Source organism: Piliocolobus tephrosceles, chromosome 14 (assembly GCF_002776525.5).
Source record: "Piliocolobus tephrosceles isolate RC106 chromosome 14, ASM277652v3, whole genome shotgun sequence".
Taxonomy (NCBI): Eukaryota; Metazoa; Chordata; class Mammalia; order Primates; family Cercopithecidae; genus Piliocolobus; species Piliocolobus tephrosceles.
The window spans coordinates 82759353-82778382 of record NC_045447.1 but is presented as its reverse complement, the minus strand read 5'-3'; the positions used below and the strand labels follow the sequence as shown (position 1 = coordinate 82778382).

Sequence of the window (19030 nt, the reverse complement as noted above, 5' to 3'; positions counted from 1 at the left end):
TTGCAGTGAGCCAAAATTGCACCCCTGCACTCCAGCCTGGGTGGCAGAGGGAGACTCCATCTCACAAAATAAAAGTAAAAAATAAAGAAGAGCTGTTAGGTTTGGGTTGGGGGAGACAAAGCAGGCAAAGACGTGATCCCTGCCGTCAGGACTTGAATCTTCTTGGAGAGATAAGCGGAGAACAAATGAAACAGAAGCCTCTAGGAAAAGTTCCCAAAGAGTCACAGGAGCGAGAGGACCAAAGAGAATGTGTGCCTGAGAAATCACTTGTAGGGAGACAGAGCGGGGCTCAGTGGGCTCAGAGAGGCCTTCCAGAACAGTAGGTTGTACATGCTATCATGAAAATCTGATGCCATTTCCTTAAACAGAGAGAAAAAAAAAGATAAGAAAACAAGGGAATGAGCCACGCTATGCGGGAATGAAATTGCAAGTGAAGATCAAGAAGTGATCTTCTGTCTTCTTACTATACAATTTCAGGAACATTCCATTTAGTCTCATGGCTTTAATTGCTGGCAAGAGCTCATAATACTGTCTTCTTCATGGCCTCTTCCACCCTTACACACAGCTTCTTTATAGACTCTCCACCTTCATGTCCTGTATCTCAATCTCATTCAGTCTCATCCTCTCCTACAGCCCAGAGGATATTACCATAACACAGCCAGTGTCTCCATGTGGACTGATCTTACAGCCACACTCTACCTGGATAGCCCCCAGGTATCTCAAATACATGTTCAAAATAGGACTCATCATCACAGCCTTCCTGCTTCTGCCACCACATGTATGACACCTCTACCTGGTATCCTCTCTCAGTTGAGCATCACTCCCCAATCTCTCCAGCCACTCAAGTCAAAAGCCAGAGAATCATCTACTACTACCATTCCCCAAAATTCATATCCAGGTGGTCATCAAGTCCTAGAAATTCTCCCTCTTGAATATCAAATCTACTCACTCTTCCCTATCCACACTACATTACTTCAGATCCTTTTCATCTCTCCTGTGATTAGTCTCCCTATCTCCAGTCTCTTACCCTTCTAATTCATCCCCTAAACTATAGCTCATGTTGCCATTATGAAACAAAATATGAGCTCATCACTTCTCCATGAAACTCTTCTAGTTGTCGCCTACATGGCCTATAGAAGAAAAGTTCAAACTCCTTAGCACAGCTGACAAGATGTCTATGGTCAGGCCCAATACACTTCTCCAGGCCTATCTTATTCCACCCACAGCCACCCTACCCATTATCACATTACACAGCTCCAAAATGCATTAACAAGCTTTATGATGTCATGTTTCATATGTGTTGTGCCTGGTATAGAGTAACAGTTTAAGAAATGGTAGCTGCTGTCACTGCTATACAGCTATGACAATGACAACAATGATGATGACAATGATCAACAGTCAACTAGGGCCAGAATGTACCCAAACCAAAGCATTTCAGATTTCAGACATGTTAAACAATCTAAGGATTTCCTGACATGGCCGTGACAAAATCATTCTCTAGGAGCAGGTATTATAATTCCTTAAAGCGGATAGATAGGGAGGTATGGAAGTTATTTGGGAAGCTTCTACAACAGCCCAGGTAAAAGACATATCTGGAGACAGAGGTGAGAATAGAGGAGAACATTTTTTAAAAATTGGTAGCTGCACAGAGACAGAGATAACCAAAGTAAAAAGACTGCTAAAATTTCAAAGTGGGTTAAAAAAAAATGAGGATGTCTTTGATAAAAACAGTATTTGGGAGGGGAGATGGACTGAATTTTTAAAAGGTGACTGCACAGCTGCAAGTATAGAGTTTGTTCAAAGAGGTAAGAGTTGGGATCAAAAAATCAGCTGAGTAGCGAAGAGACCGTGGGGCATGGGGTTATTAAATTGGTCTAGATTGTTACAGGTGAAAAAAGCAAGAGATAGAAAAAAGACTGTAATGTGGCAACAAACAAAGCTGTTCCTCAGGGAAGAAACTTGAAGCAGTGGTAAGGCTAGATGCTGGGTTACTGAAATTTTGTAAAGGAAGGGGGAGCTCAGAAGGCAAGGGAAAAACAGTTACAGCTTAAGAATTTGTTTTTATAGCTTAAGAATGAGTTCATTCAACAATGATAATGCAGGCTGTCTTTGTGCTGGACACTGTTCTAGGTGCTGGAGGTAGTGTAGTAAACAGAACAAAGTTCCTGCTCTTGTGAAACTTTACGTTTCAGTAAGGAGGCAGACAAATGAAGAAACAAACAAAAACGTAAGGTCAGAAAGTGCTGCTGCTGATCATTTCTAAAGCTTCCAGGCACATGTGTAGGATACTTAGCATTCAGTTCTAAAATGCTTCCAGAAGTCTTCTGACATATGTGGAAATGACTATTCCTTCTATAAAGTTTACACAAAATGAAATGATGCATCATGTTTGCATTATAAATTGTCATGTAGGAGAGGGAGTTTCCGAGAAACGGCTAAACTAAATAATGAAGCCCAACTGTACATACATCTTAAAAGCTGAATTTCCATTCTGTTTCCCATAAACAAATCTAAACAAAGTCATGCTTCTCTCTTAACCCATAGCAGGAGAGACTGATTTCCCATTTGTTTCAGTTTCCATAATCTTCACAACTGAGTTTAAACAACACATCTTGAAAAAAAATAAAAAGGCATCATTTAAATACAGCTTGCCACAGCAATGACACCATTGCTTTTTTGTGTTCCCACATAATGCAGTCGTAAACCTAAGAACAGTCTGGTTCACACCACTCCTTGAAAATAAGTTAATTTTTCAGTATTCAGCTTTCTTGTTTTATTGTGGATATTGAACTTGTTTTCCAATGGTAGATGGAAATCAGGAAAATCTGGGGAACTTTGCTATGCAGTTTCTCCAAGTAAAAGAGAAATGCAGTAATCTATAACCTTTAAAGGCATAAAGCATTGTATATAAAGCTGTTAGCAAAATACTCATCAATTGCCACTATGTTTAACTTAAATGAACAAGTCTATGAAATCTTGCTTTAGACCGTAATAAACACATTATCAATACGTTATAAAAAGAAAGAAAAAAGAAACCATGCCTATCACAGCCTGAAAAGGTATCACTTTATCTGAACAACCCAAAAACAGGGCAGAGGAAAACATGCTATTGGCTAATGCATGAAGTGAACGAGAAAGAACTAAAGCTTGCTTGCTTTACCAATAGAGCTCCTGAAGACCTCCCTCAAAAGCTACTTTTGATCCTTTTTTAAAATTTCAGTTTCAATGGATAATATGAGTCTATCTGGCAAACACATTTCAGACAGTACGGTTATCCGGTTCCCAAAATCACAATGGACTTTCAGTAGCCAACAATGAGTGAAGGAGCTCACTGCTGAAAGCCACAGAAGTAAGGCCAAAAAAAAATTATCAAGAAAAAGCAGACAAGATTTTAGGAGACAGCAAAGTAGGGCCATTTGGTTTAGGGGCAAAGAGTCTTGTATTCCTGAATGAATACTAAATCTATCACTTTATAGTAGCATAAAAGATACACTCTGTTCTGTATAATCTTTTAAAGAATCAGGGACAGATGACACAATGTTGGGAAAATTTTCTATACAAAACTTGGCCATAATAATTGCTGGCAGTTAAAGGAGCAAGCAATCAGGAAATGTATTCTAGAAGTAAAACAGCCTGCCCAAAGGCTCTGCATAGCCAGGAGTTCCCTATTTTGAGCCCCTTTAATTTTGTGCTTGAGTGGCCAATGAAAATGAATAGGCTTAATGTCTGAAGGAATTTCAGGAAGAAAAAAAACTACACTGTCAAATTATTATTCACATATTTTTAAAGTCAGCGATTGTTTTCCTTACAGTATTTAGGTTCTTGCTAAAATAAATTAAGAGTGAACTTTAGGGTGAGCACTGAAGGCAAAAATACAGACATTGCCCAGTTTAAAGGCCATGCTTGATGACTGAAGCTTATCTATGTTGTATGACAGACAAGGCAGCTGTCTGAGTCACTTTTGTCCAACTTCAAGTTCTATCATATGTCTACTCTCCAAGTTTCACTATGCCTTCTTGATAAATTAAAACTTTGCAAGGGAAGTCTTTAGGGCATTTTAAATTCACAACTTTCTGTGGTTTCATAGGAGTGCACAGAACACTGTATGTAGAGTCCTGTTGGCTCCTTGGTAAATGCACACCTCTGGGCTGACAAATCACTGGCAGCACCAGGGGGATGGCAGATTGCACTCATGCTTTCTAAATAAACTGCAGGTCTCTGCCCTTCAGTGGGGAATAAAGGCAATTCGGTGGCTCATGACTAGTGTATGGTGGAAGCTGGAGGTGGGAGGGAACACAACAGAAAATAACAGAGGACATTTCATGTGGTATGGCTAAGTATTGTTTCATGAAACCTTTATTTCTGTTATATTTCTTATTTATATGTCTATGTATATACTAGGTTTCAACACAGGATGTGTTTCTTATAGCACACTCACTGAGCCACAAAGGACTATCCAATGAACTGAATGTGTCCCCCTCAAATTTCATGTCAAAATCCTAACCTCAAGATGGTGGTATTAGGAGGTGATTAGGTCATGAGGGTGGGATTAGGGCTCTTATAAAGGAAATCCCAGAAAGCTCTTTCTCCCTCTTTCTGTCACGTGAGGGTACTACAAGAAGTTGGCCATCTATAAGCTGGAAGAGAGCCCTCTCCAGAACCTGACCATGCTGGCACCTGATCGTGGACTCTCAGCCTCCAGAACTATGAGAAATAAACTATTTTTGTTTATGAACCACCCAGTTTATGGCACTTTGTTATGGCAGCCTGAACCACCTAAGACAAGTTGGTATTTTTCTTTTATTTACAGTTCAAGTTTGACTAACTGGAAAAGCTCTGTGCAAAGATTAAATGAAAGCTTGGGTTACGCCAACTTGTATTAACCAGTTTCTATAGGATGCTACCATCCTGTCTCTTATTGTATTCTAAAAATACCTAGATCATAAAGGAGAATTTTTTTTTCAGATTTTAGATTCAGGGGTTACACACGCAGGTTTGTTACCTGGGTATATGGCATGATGTTGAGGATTGGGCTTCAACTGACCCACCACCCAAGTAGTGAACACAGTACCTAAGAGGTAGTTTTTCAACCCTTACCCCCGTCCTTCCCTGTCCCCTTTGGAGTTCCCAGTATCTACTGTTCCCAATTTTATGTCCACGTGTACCCAATGGTTAGCTCACACTTACAAGTGAGAACATGTGGTATTTGGTTACTTCTGCGTTAATTTACTTAGGATAATGGCCTCCAGATGCATCCACGTTGCTACAGAACATGATTTTGTTCTTTCTTATGGCTGCATAATAATCCATGGTGTATATATACCACATTTTCTTCATCCAATCCATCACTGATGGGCACCTAGGTTGATTCCTTGTCTTTGCTATTATGAATAGTGCTGCAATGAATGTGTGAGTGCAGGTGTCTTTTTGATAGAACAATTTATTTTCCTTTGGGTATATATCCAGTAATGGGATTGCTGGGTTGAATGATAATTCTATATTCAGTTCTTTGAGAAATCTCCAAACTGTTTTCCACAGTGGCTGAACTAATTTGCAAACCAACCAGTCATGCATAAGCACTCCCTTTCCTCTGACCCTTGCCAGCATAGGTTATTTTTTGACTTTTTAATCATAGCCATTCTGACTGGTGTGTGATGGTATCTCACTGTGGTTTTGATTTGCACTTCTCTGGTGATTAGTGATGATGAGCATTTTTTCATGTTTCTTGGGCACTTGTATGTCTTCAAGGAGAATGCTTTAGCCTCCAACGAACTCCTTCTTTAACAACTGCTTCACTCTTAAATAATTACGTTCTATTAGCCTTTACATTTAGATTAAATGTTATATTCTGTGACGGGTGAGATCAGGCAAACCTCTTTAAGTCAAGTTACATGGTATGTCATCCCTTTTAAGTTGAAGCCAGATAGTTGTCCACAGACGTGCAGAGCAAGTCAGATGTAACTGGCCGTATCCTTGAAGACAGGAATTCTTTTTAGGACAACCCCCTTTCAACTGCATCTCCATCTTCTTTCCTCTAAATAATCATTCCCATTCCTTCACATCTCTTGCTATGCTTTCCCTCCTTTTACTTTTACAATTTTAATTTTTAAAATAAGTAATCCATACATATGGGTCCAAATTCAGAGGTACAAATAAGTATGGGATGAAAATTCCCCTCCCATCCATGCCCCCCAGCTAGCCAATTCACCTCCCCAGAGGCAAACAAAGACACTAGTATCAAAGGTATTCTTCCAGAAATATTTTTATATCATGCCTTTGGGGCAACCGTCCTTGGGGATAATACCTGCAGCTACCATTACAGAAATGCGGGTCATGACAGCTGTGAAATTAGGCAGCGGTAATGAAAGTTGAAGATTACGTCCACGGGCAGGATCAGCAATATGAAGTGCATTTCCTTTCTTTACTGGAAATTTACAAAAAGGATTTTTTTAAGGTAAAAGTATTGGTATTCATTTACTTATCCACTCAAGACAATTCTGCATGTGCCGACACTATGGGGGTGCAATGAGCCCTGATGATTAGCAGCTGGTGGGGGCGAGGGAACGAGTCAAGTAATCATACTGTTGAAGTCTTCCTGGAGAGAGAACCGCTGGTCCTGTCCTATACTGGGGATGGGTGGCCCAGGCCTCCTTTCAAAAGTAACCTTGAAGCGTGGTCAGCCAATGCTGCACAGAGGGTGTGAAGCTGGCAGGTGCAAGTGTGGCTCAGAAACAGCAAGGGGCAGACTGGTGGATCTGAGATTGGAGTGGCAGCAGGACCAGGACCGTGCAGGGCCCTGGAACCATGTCAATGACCCAGATCTTCACTCCAGGCACAAAGAGAGGCCACTGAAGAGTCTGGGGCAGATCCCTGTGTTTCTCTCTCTCCAGCACTCCCAGCCCCAGGCCCCATCCCTTGGTCAGGAAGTTTTCCTGCACCTATGTCAACTGGTTCCTGTTATGAGGAAATACAGAGAGAATGATTTTGAGTCATGTTTCTTTATCTATCCTGGCAGTTATGCAAAGCAACCCAGGCCTTTTCCTCAAAGCTGCCAGGATAAGCCACAGTCAAGAGTCAGAGACAGGTGCCTTTTGGGAGAGGCTTAGATTTTATTCCTAGACCACAGGTGGTGAATTTTGCTGCTATGGTGGCCACAAACGTGATGTTGCAAGGTCCTGAGGGAACTCAGGCCCAGTGTATAAGCAACTGTGGAAGTAGAGCAGTCTTTGGTTCTTTGTTGGAGTGAGTGGAGTGCACTTGGGAACTGCCAGAGAACTCTTAAGAACTTGGTATTTGGGGTAGGGTTGGGTAAGTCCCTAGGGCTACACTGGAGTATCCAACCTGCTCCTTTAAAAGTAGTTGACTGTAGTTATGAACCTGCCTCTGACTGGACTCCAGGAGAGCAAAAACATCAGGGTAGAAAGCTACTTGGAAAAACAAGTCCTCAGAAGGCTGTCCAAGAGCTCAAAAGGCCACTGAGGTGGAGAGCCCTGGGGCCAGAATTTGTGTGCTTCTGTGAGGGCTTGGCCGGGTGCAGGAGGTAGAGATCTGGCCAGCAGAGCCTCAGGTGTCCTCCAACCATCACAAGTGCCCCGGTTACAATATATAATATGGGTAATGGATCCTAGGAGACCCAGAGTGGACTCAGGAGACCAGTGAGGTTCTGGCTCAGCCCTGCAGAGAGACAAGTTGGGCTAGGATAGAATCCGTACAAATGATGAGAAGCAGATGGAATGGGGGAGATACTCAGGAAGCAAAATCAATAGACATTGATGATGGACTAGATGTAGTGTGTGCAAAGGGTGGAGCCAAAGATGGCTCCCAAGTTTCTGCTCGTGCTACTTGGTGACTAGCGGTGCCCACCACAGAGCTGGGAACCTCACAGGAGTATCAGATGTGGAGAAAAAAGATCATGGTTCTGGTTTTCAACATGTAGATTTTGAGGTACCTTTGGGATATCCAAGTGTAATGTCAATTATGCAAACTGGAGTTCAGAGAAACACTTAGTTTGGAAATACAAATTTTAGATTCACTTATGTTCTCCTTTTTAAAGCTCTTATTTCAAAACTATACTTTGAGGTGCTACAGCATGAAATAGAGAAAAAGAGTATAGGCTTCCTAGTTGGAAAAGCCACGGCTAGAACCTTCGTGCCATCCCTTACTGGTTCTGTGCTCTGGTACAAGTTACTACTAACCTGACTAGGTTTTCATTTCTTTCTCTTCAGTGAAGAAATGCTGCAGCCTGCCTTGGAGGCACATGGTGATGAAAAGAAACAGCACTTGAGAAGTGACTGGAATAGAGTAAGCTCTCAGCACAGTCAGCCTCCTTGACAGCCAGGACCATGTTTATATTAACACTTTCTTATACCCCATAATACCCATCACTTGGCAGGCTCTGTGACTACCAAAAGCTTTTTTATATTCTATCTCAAGTCCTAGACACCCAAACCATTCACAATACTTTGCTCTCCTGTGATCCACACAGTTCTGAGAAAAGCCAAGACTGGCAGAGGGAGAATTTTTCATTTCTCCCCTCATATTTCTGAAGGAGCAGGCAGATAGCACTCCCTCAACACAGCCTGGGTTTACCTGGGAATACTGAACGCTTCAGGAGGCTTATACTTGGAGCAACAGATTTACCATTGACTGGCAATATTGGGTATGCATCAGAATCACCTGAAGGCCTGTCATCCATCCACAGAGTTCATCTGCATTTCTTTTCTTTCCTTTTCTTTTTTTCTTGAGTCAGAGTTTTACTCTTGTTGCCCAGGCTGGAGTACAATGGTGCGATCATGGCTCACTGCAGCCTCCCCATCCCGGGTTCAAGCGATTCTCCTGCCTCAGCCGCCCAAGTAGCTGGGACTACAGGTACCTGCCACCGCGCCTGGCTAATTTTTGTATTTTTGGTAGAGATGGGGTTTCACAATGTTGGCCAGGCTGGTCTCGAACTCCTGACCTCAGGTGATCCACCTGCCTTCGGTTCCCAAGGTGCTGGGATTATAGCTGTGAGCCACCGTGCCCGGCCTCATCTGTATTTCTAACAAATTCTCAGGTAGTGATGACTCTCTTGGTCTAAGGACTGCACTTTGAGAGTCACTGCCTTGGCTTCTTCCTTGGTATTGGGACTGTTGATGTGGCTGATGTTTAAATAACTACCAACTCAAATATCAACTTTATGTGAGGCATCATAGAAATTGCCTTGTATATGAACACCAAAGTGTCTTAATTAGGAATGAATATGTTTATGATTTAGGTACATTTAGAGCCCATTTTAACAGTGTGGGAACGTTTTGTTTTGTGCTTGATAATTTCCTCCTGTTTGTTCACTACTATTCATTTCTAAGTAAATGAAAGAAGTCAGTCTTTAAATAGACAGTGTTTTCTTAATAATCATGCCAGAATTTATCATCTAAGCAAGTGTTTTCTCATCCTTAAGGGTTCGGTCATCACTGTAAAGGAGCTGCCATAGCTAACATGTAAGCACTGTCCTCTCAGTCTGATTCAGCCTGAGTAACCTAAATGATGGCCCACTTCATCTTGACAGGATGGATGGGGCTTATTCATGTATTCATTTAAATATTTACTGAGGACCTACTATGTGCCAAACACAAGAAAAACAGTGTTATGAACCATGGCCTCTGCCCTCAAGGAGTTTACAATCTTGGATTGAATGTGAGTTTGGGCACAGGTGACAGGAAAACAAGTGAAATACATAAATGAATAATTATCTGTGTTAATCTGTTTTCACACTGCCATAAAGGAACACCTAAGGCTGCGTAATTCATAAAGAAAAGAAGTTTTATTTTGGCTCACAGTTCTGCAGGTTGTACACGAGGCACAGCGCCAGCATCTGCCTCTGGTAAGGGAGGGCCCCAGGAAGCTTACAGTCATGGCGGAAGGTGAGGGGGAGTCTGTGTAAGAGAGGGAGCAAGGTAGGGGTAGGAGATGCCACACGCTTTGAAACAACCAGATCTCACGTAAACTCATAGAGCAAGAGCTCACTCATTACCACAGGGAGGGTACTAAGCCATTCATGAGGGATCCATCCACATGACCCAAACTCTTCCCATCAGGCCCCACCTCTAGCATGGGGAATCACATCTCAACCTGAGATTTGGAGGGGACAAACATTGAAACTGTATCAGTATCCCCTGTGACAAGTGAACAAAACATATGGAGGTCTCCTTTAGGTTGGAAGAAAAGAAAAGGCCCCAGGAGGAGGTGATATTTAAGCTGATTAACTTAGAGAAGCTTAAAGTCCATTCTTGCCTCTGTACCCTGAACCAAACTCACTATTATGCCATTCTGGGCATTTGAAAACTATGCTTATTGGATCCTTTCAAAGAAAAACAGAACATATTTAATGTTTATTTTTCTCCTAAAGAAGAGAAATAATACAAAATTATTCCTAGGCATTTTGGTTAAAAAAGTTGGAGTCTAGTGAATAAATACCATTTATGATTTTTAAAAAAAGAACTACTAAAAACTATCAACATTAATATCTATCAGACTGCTTAATATTTCTAAAATGGTTTGAAAAAAATAATAGAATCATTAGATTATGGAACATCCCAAGATTCTGAAAAGTGATATGCGTTTGGATACATAAATTGTTCAGTAAACACTTACTAAGTCCTCACCATCTGCCAGACACAGTGCCAAGTTCCAAGAATACAAATATAAATAAAACATGATGCTTAGCCTTCTCCACTGACAAATATTTGCTGAACACCTATGATGTGCTTACTACTCCCTCAAGAAGGTCTTTGCATTGCTTTTTAGTTGTTGTTGCTGTTTTGTTTCTTTACTTTATTACCAAACATATGATCAAGTGATCCAGAGAGCACAACGATGGGCACGGTTTAAAAAAGAAAGAAAAAAATTGTATATTAAATCAAAAACCTACTGTGCAACACGTTGAATCCATTGCATGTCTTCAGTCTGTCTATGAAAGAAGGAAAGTATATTTTTATGACTCGCTCTAATTTCATCCTCCCCTACAAACCCCTTGCTCAGCATGACTGAATGGCGAAGGCTTAAATATCACCTTTTCTCTTACAAACTGAATGAACTTTCTGCAGTCCTGTCTGAACTTTAGTTCCAATTCAAGATAATTATAATCCCTGGGCCCCTAGTACTTACAATTCCAACCCTTGCCTGAACTTCCACCGAAAGACATACACACCCATTTTAAAAACGGGAGCAATACCAAACGCTCAACACTTTATATTTCATTGCAATTTCACAACTGATTTTCTAAGAATATTAGAGAAAACAAGTCTCAAGAACTTATTGTGCATCCATCATGCAAATTACCGAAAACATATTACATACTCATTGTTTACTGAGTCCCATAAACAATACAGAAGACTTCCTACAAGAACACACACATCATGTTGTTCATTCCAGTGCTAGTTTGTTTTCACTTAAAATGATAATACCAAGGCACCACTGTCAGCTTACTGAACATGCAACCTTGTCCCAATCACTCTGTTTCAAATCTTTTCAAGAGTAATCTAGTTTGGGCAGGATTCCTGTGTTTTCCTGTGTGAACATCTCCTTTATATGCCTCTGATGAAGCAATACAGAAGTAAATACAATTGAGAATAGAATGTACAAAACCAAGCCTGTTTTCCCTGACCTAATCTTATATATTAAAAGGAACCTGACTGAATACAATTCTCTGTCAACAGCAGCTGATTGTTTATGACACAGTACCACAAAAATTTCATCAATAAATTAAGTTTAAAGTTGATTTTTAAAAAGAAAAAAACAGAAGCCTAGGTTTCCTCTCACCCTGGTTTTCCTGGCACTCAGCAAAAAGTAACACATCCTGCTCTATTGATAAGACCACAAATGAACAGTGGAGCTACATAATGTACAGTTCTAACCCGCCAGCTTCTAAAAAAAATGAAGGACTCCTTCCAACTCCCATTAATGCACTTGATACAAAAAGAACATGTTTCAGCAACAAATACATTTAGGACTTGATGTTTTACAGAATCTACTGAAGGCTCTGGCCATAGGGGAAAAAAAAAATTTTCCAGGATATTAAATATTGTGACTCACCATCTAACAGAAGTACAAGCAAAATGCAAATGCAAATTGAATGTATACATATTTATGACTTTACCAGCTGCATGACAAGGCTACCTTTGGCTTCTGCCTTTATATACCAGGAAGAGAAGTTGAGAATACCAGCATACATTTGTGTTTCTTTTCCTTTCTTTCCTGAGACAAGGCCTCACTGTGTCACCAAGGCTAGAGTACAGTGGTGCGATCACAGCTCACTGCAACCTCAAACTCCTGGGCTCCAGTGATCCTCCCGCTTCAGCCTCCAAAGTAGCTGGGACCACAGGCATGTGCCACCATGCCCAGCTAAATTTTTATTTTTTTATAGATGGGGTCTAGATATGTTGTCCAGGCTGGTCTCAAACTCCTGGGCTCAAGTGATTCTCCCCCCTCGGCCTCTCATGCGATTACAGGTCTTTGGTTTCTATTCAGACAGTTTCCTCTCTCCCCGCACTGATTGGAGCAAAGTATTATTTCTGAGTCTGGTGATGTATATAAGCCAAAAGAATCATAGTGAATAGATAAAAACAAACATTTTTGGCTGAGTGCAGGGGCTCACACCTGTAATCCCAGCACTTTGGGAAGCTGATGCATGTAGATTACTTGAATTCAGGAGTTACAGACCAGCCTAGGCAACGTGGTGAAACCCTGTCTCTACAAAAAATACAAAAATTAGCCAGGCATGACAGTGCATGCCTGTTGTGCCAGCTACTCAGGAAGCTGAGGTGGGAGGATTACCTGAGCCTGGGGAGGTTGAGGCTGGAGGGAACCATGGTTGGGCCGCTGCACTCCAGCCTGGGAAACAGAGTGAGACCTTGTCTCAAAAAACAAAAAAAAAAGTAAAAAGAAAAGAAAACATATTCTGTTTAATGGCATCTGCTTGGGCAAGAAAACTTAAACATATAAATGCTAAACCATTCCCAAATGTACTAACTCTCTAATAATGATAGTAAACAGACGTTTTCTGTTAATCTCTATGATTTCTAAAAGTCAAAACTGTACCTTCACCATAGAACTCCTGGGACAAACTTGAATATGAACCTTCTTAAGAACACCACATTGATCTTGGTCCTCCTGCTATCATCTTTGTGACCATAAGTAAGTCAATTCACCTAAGTTTTAGTTTTCTTACCCATAAAAGGTACTTCTAAACTAATTAATATTTAAATTATCAGAAGGAGACAGACATCAATCCCCAATATAAATTGCAGATCCATTAATAATATTTAAGATCACTCTATTCTTTATTATCATTCTTCCAAACATAAAAACACTACCTGTCTGTATATAAAGAGGAGGAGTGGAAAGAGAAGATTGTTAAAAGGAACAGAAACTAGGTTGGTTTTGTTAATTAGGTTCCCCCTCTGAAACCACGAGCCAGTATTAGCATCTCCTGAAATTTACTCAATACCCTATTTTAAAAACAGAATGGTTGGTTTCTCCATCTCAAGACATACCCTTTCATAAAATGGGACAAGTCAATTTCTAGGAATGTATCTTTCAGCAGCTGTACTACTAAGGCGGGGGAGGCAAACAAAAGAGCATAACACAGATGACATGAGTCTACTGTCTACAGGGAGAAAGAAAAGCTCTTCCCTATATAATGCATTCAGAAAAGAGAGCAACAATGGGCTCTGTACCTGCCAGCTTCAGGAGGCACAAGCCCGCAGGCTTGTTATCTTTTTATCAAATAATATAATTATCAAATTATCTTATGTGTGGAGAATTTACTTGGTGAGATGCTTTCTATGTTTTACAGCATATGTTTTCCTTATGAATGACTTCATTCACCTCCTTCATTAATTCAACAGTTATTTATTGAGTACTTACTTTATGCAAACCAAAAGCTAAAAAAAAAAAAAGTTACGAGCTTACAATTAGAATATTCAAGTTAAGCCCTGACATGTACCTTACAGTAAGTACTTCAGCCCCTCAGAATATTTTCAAGTCAAACAGCAATACTAAACAATATATTGTAGATGCTAAGCTAAAACGCACTTGTTAAGTTTCATTCCTTTGATGAAGTGGTATGTAGTAAAGGTAGGAAGGGATAAACTAAAGCTGAAAGAGTAATTAGCTAGGTCTCTTAGGTGATATAGGGTGATATAGGTGTCCTTTGTCTAGAGAAAATGATACCATTGGATTACAAACACATTGCTAAACAACACAGAATGCTAAAGTTGGAAAGAAAAAACATAATTTCATACAAACGTTTTGTTTTATATGTGAGACACTTGAGACTTGGAAGTGACATGATTTGGCCCAGGTCATACAGCCAAATGTAGCCCCAGAACTAGAACCCAGGTCACAGGGGGCATGCTGAACAGTCCCTTGTGTTGCAGTTTCCATGATGTGTCCTCATTGCTATCAGAACTGAAATGATGGCAGAATACACAAAGCAATGGACTGGATATCAGAAGACTCAAGTTCTAGTATTGTAAACGCCTCTAAATTAGATGTAAATCTATGAAAAACTCCCACTGCTTGTCTAAACCTCAGTTTCCTCATCCATAAAATGTAAACAGTAATTTACAGCGAGACTGTGCAGACCACAATAAATGCAGAAGACCTCTGCCATTAAAAAAACCACCTTATATAAGTACAGAGCAGGCACCTGGTTATGACAGAAAACCTAACTGTGATTCTAATACCAGCACTTGTTACCTTGATAAATCTCTGAATCTATGGGTCTCACGTTCCTTCTGTGTTTATATGGTAAATAATCTTTGCCCTGCCTCCCTCAGAAATGTTTGGAATTAGGTGAGAACACTCAAAAGAATTTACAAATTGCAAGACACTGATGCAAATGTAAGGTGTTATTATTAAATCTCTCTAGTCTTAATGTGGACAAAAATGCAATGTGGTTCTATCATTCAGTGCTTTACAGTTTTCCTTCTCAGGTAAGATGTCATCATACATCAGTCTCAAACTCACCAGCTTTCTCATCAGTCCTCCTAAGTCTCTGCCCACAGGACCATATCAGAACCCACCGTTTCCCTCCGCTCAGAGATCACACATGAAACTCACTCAACCTCCCACTGGTTTACACTTGGCCGATTAAGGTTTTTTTTCCCCAGAGTCTCCTTTTAGCTGGGAATGCTCTAGCAAAGCTTCCATGACCACTACCCTACTTCATCACATTAGAGTCCTAATGAAACCAATCCTTTCGCCTTTCTCCACTCCAACAGCTGCGGAACGCTTTAGCCTCTTCGCAGAACAGGGGAGAAGTCTCTGGCTGAATGTGCTTCATTAGAGGGACAAAAGGGATTCCCCAAACCAAGACTCAGGAGTACTGACACAGAGACACCGCTTCTTCCTTGCACGAGATTAACACATTCTAAGGTCCTACCGGTCCCTTAAGGATCATTCACCTTAGAGCTAGGGCCTCCTGCATCTGAGAATGTCACAGAGAGGTAGTGATAGTGGGTGTTATTTCTGGTCTGCAACACGCTCCCTTTAGAAAAGCATCAGAGTAACTAGGATTGCCTTGTTCGGATCCCTGATTTCAGTAGATTCGATGAAAGAATTCATCAATCTACCCAAACAACTTCTCCGGAACAGGTTTCTACTCAACCACGCTGGGCACCAGACAAGAGAGCTGGGGGTTGGGGGGATAAGAAATGACAACACACTCATCTGCATAGATGCGAGATAAGCAGACATTTGTTGTCTTCTGTTCTGGCGACTCCTGGCACCGGCATAATAAATCAAACCAGGGCATTCTCCCTCCCCAGTGCCCCCACACTCCCAGCCCCTGCCCCAGATGTTGAAGCGTCACGTTGACCAGGCTGGGAGAGAAAGCCTAGGAAACGCAGAAGTCTGTTGCTGCATTTAGACTGGAACCATACCGCACCTGTTTAATCCGGCTCCAGCGCCAGAAATGAGCAGAACACCAACTCGCAAGCCCCTCTTGAGATACCAGGGGCGCCTAACAAGTTCACCGCTGTTTCGTACCGGGGGAGGGTGGTGGGAGACCTTTCCTTCAGCTGCCAAACTGCAGGTTCCCCTAGAAGGGGGAGAGGACTCCTATTTAAGTGAACCCAGAGTGTTCTCCGAGTGTCACTGCGGCCCCGGGGATCCGGGTGACGAGCGGGTGGGTGCCCGCTGTGAGCGCGCAGCTGTGGCCCCAGCGGAACGAAGGTCCCGCTTCGGCGGCCACGGGCGCCCCCTCCACGTCACCCCCAGCACAACGCAGACAGGTAAAGTGGAAGGGTAGAGAGACCGACTGGTTTCAGCAGAGATGCAGAGCCCCCAAGCGCGAGCCCCTCAGAAGGGTCTAGTGGAAGGGGCCGGGGACGCACAGGAAACTTACCTCACCCGGGCAGCATTCGGGTGCCTCCGCTACCAAGACCAGTTGCGCCACAGTCTGCAAGTTATCGGGACGTTGTCGCTTCCCCACGGCGAAGGGAGAGCAGTGCAGGCGAGGGGCGAGGGGCGGGAGGCACAGCGGCACGGAGTGGGCGGCGGGTGGGGCCGGGGCCGGGGGCAGCACTGCGGGCGGGCAGGTGCCGGGGCTGGAGCCGCGGGGCCAAACTCGCTCCGGACGCGCCTTGGCGGGGGCGCGCGGCTACGAGTATGCAGTGCGCGCGCGCCGCGGCGAGTGTGTGTGTCCCCGCTTTCCCCTTCCTTCCCCGCCGGTCCTTCGGCCAGACGGAGCAGCGAGCGGCCGCCAAAGCCCAGCAGCTCCGAGCGGCTCCACGGCCGGGTGCAGCCTCGCTGCGGCGCGTTCGGGGACCGGGGACCGGGGACCGAGAGGAGCAGCAGCGGCGGCCCCCGGGTTCGGGCGCGGGTTCCCGCTTGGTGCGCGCCGGAGTCTGAGCCAGGCGCAGAGAGAGCCGGCTGGGCGTCCGCTGCCGCGGCTGGGGAGGCTGCAGGCCCCGCCCGCCGGCCGCCCAGGCTCTTCCCCTTTTCTCTCCACCCACTTGCCCCATCGCCGCACACCCTGCAGCGAAGCCAGACCGGTTTGCAGCGCCGGGAGCGGCGGCGGCCGGAGCTTCAGCCGCAGTGGGCTGGGCGTCCCAGCCGGTGTGTGGGCACCTGGCGCCTGTCCCGCCGCCGCTGGCCCAGACTGAGAGCGGGGTTGGGGTGGGCCCCTGGAATTTTCGGGTGCCTCCAAGACTCCAGGGCTAATCCAGGGGTTCCCGGCTGTCCTCAGCGTCTTGAAGCCCTGCGAAACAGGGCTGTGTTGGGGATAGGGCGTCCCCTTTCCCCAGGCCACAGAACTCAACTACGCCTGGTCGCCTGCCTGCTGGACTCTGCCTGAGGCAGAGAAGCCGGCACTTAAGTGCAGGCGCCCCCTTCACTAGGAAGGGACAGGCCAGGATTCCAAGGCGTCGGTTGCTCCCCCTTCTAAGGACAGCAGGTGTCCCCAGCAAGTAAGACCTACCCAACAGGTAGGGGTAGGCTGGCGAGGAGGTCCTGGGAGAGAGAAGCTGGGGGATGTCATGGGAAAGCGCTGTGACGGGGGTGAGGGCCAATCCCTACTGATAGCGCTGAGTGGGCTGGGGGCACTTGGAACGTCACCTGATGTCAGTCTAGCAGCGAAGAGGTAAGGGGTCAGATCTAAAGGACTCCTTTGGGAAAATGCTATCATGAAAGCTAAAGCTAAATTCACTTAATAGGAACCAAAAGGTAGCGGATCCTTCCCGGCTGAATTGAAGCAAATGGTATTTTTCAGCCTCATCACTTCCTTCCACCTTACCACTTCTTTACCAAAACAACGCCGGTGGAAAACGTGGGTGGAAAACGTGGGATACGTTCTGTCTGGGGAAGAACAACATTTCATGATCCTTATCTTCAGAGATCTCTGGCTTCCAATTTCTGTTTGAAAGATACTCCCTTAGTTCTCTGCGAATGAACACCTCTTTTCAGTTTTGTAATCTCTTTTTATCTCTCACCCCCCACCTGGAGTGAGTCTGTTATGGTTTAATATCAGCCTTGAATCAAGTGCAATAATTTCCTGAAAACAGAAGTATTTTTTTTTTTTTTTTTTTTTTTTTTTAGTTTTACTGAGGCATAATTGACAAATAAAACAAGTATCTATTATTCTTCAGCTGTTTTCCCAGCCTACTTCTTCCAGATGTGGCTGGCCATTACTGAGAGATTTAAGGTATGGTTTGTTTAGAACCCTGTAACTTGGGTCTGGTTTTCTGCTGGCATCCTACATAGCTCAGAGCAGGAGGAACATATATCTAGTCCAGCCCTCCCACTTTACAGATGAGGAAACTAAGGTCTCAAGACATTAACCCAAGGACCAGAACACAGTTCCCCAGATTCTCAATCCCTGAACAATAACTAGCAGAAATATTGTATTAACAAAGTTCAAGATGGGTGGATAGACTAGTGGTGGAGGACAGAGGAACAGATTAAAGAACCGTTCATCTGACTGGTACGAATCACTATATAGGGGGCAGCATCATACCGCTGTAACTAGCAGGCTAGTGTGGGATCTGGGAATGGTAATCCCAGTCTCTCCTTTCCTGCTTCTCAGACTTCAGCTCTGAAATCCAGAGTGGAACATGAATTTGCCTCCCAGGGAGGTGGTAGTAAGTGAAAGTGCAAAGTCAGTTTCTGGTAATGCAGGGGAGATGGAGACAGGTAAAACCAAACTTAAATGAAATCACGGTGAATCAAAAGTGATCACACATTACATATAAATGTCCAAACACATGTATCCATACACATGACCCTTTTCCCATTAATGAGCCTGGTATTGAGCCACTTCTGTAAAGCCCAAATGCAAACAGCCTTAGGTTTCCAGAGAGAAGTCTCAAACCAGTCTGCCCACTGGCTATTTCGAGAGCTAACTTTATGAAGCAGGATTCTAAGGAACTCTACCAAGAGCCTTACGATTGCATTATTACTGTGAATTGATTAATGGAATGAATGACCATGTAGTATGAGACCTGGTATTTCTTCCTGATTCTATCTCTGACTCTGTCAGCAGGGATTTAGGAAA

The 19030-nt window shown here is 43.4% G+C and overlaps 1 protein-coding gene across 2 annotated transcripts in view; it reads right to left on the bottom strand.

Annotated features, from left to right (window-relative positions):
- PIP5K1B (phosphatidylinositol-4-phosphate 5-kinase type 1 beta) overlaps positions 1 to 16905 on the bottom strand; it is a 306667-nt gene extending 289762 nt beyond the window's left edge. For both annotated transcript variants that reach the window (XM_023213233.3, XM_023213232.3), the window contains exon 1: positions 16385 to 16905. The gene's annotated coding sequence lies outside the window, so the exon portion shown is untranslated. The remainder of the gene's footprint in view (positions 1 to 16384) is intronic.
- Positions 16906 to 19030: the final 2125 nt, after the last annotated feature.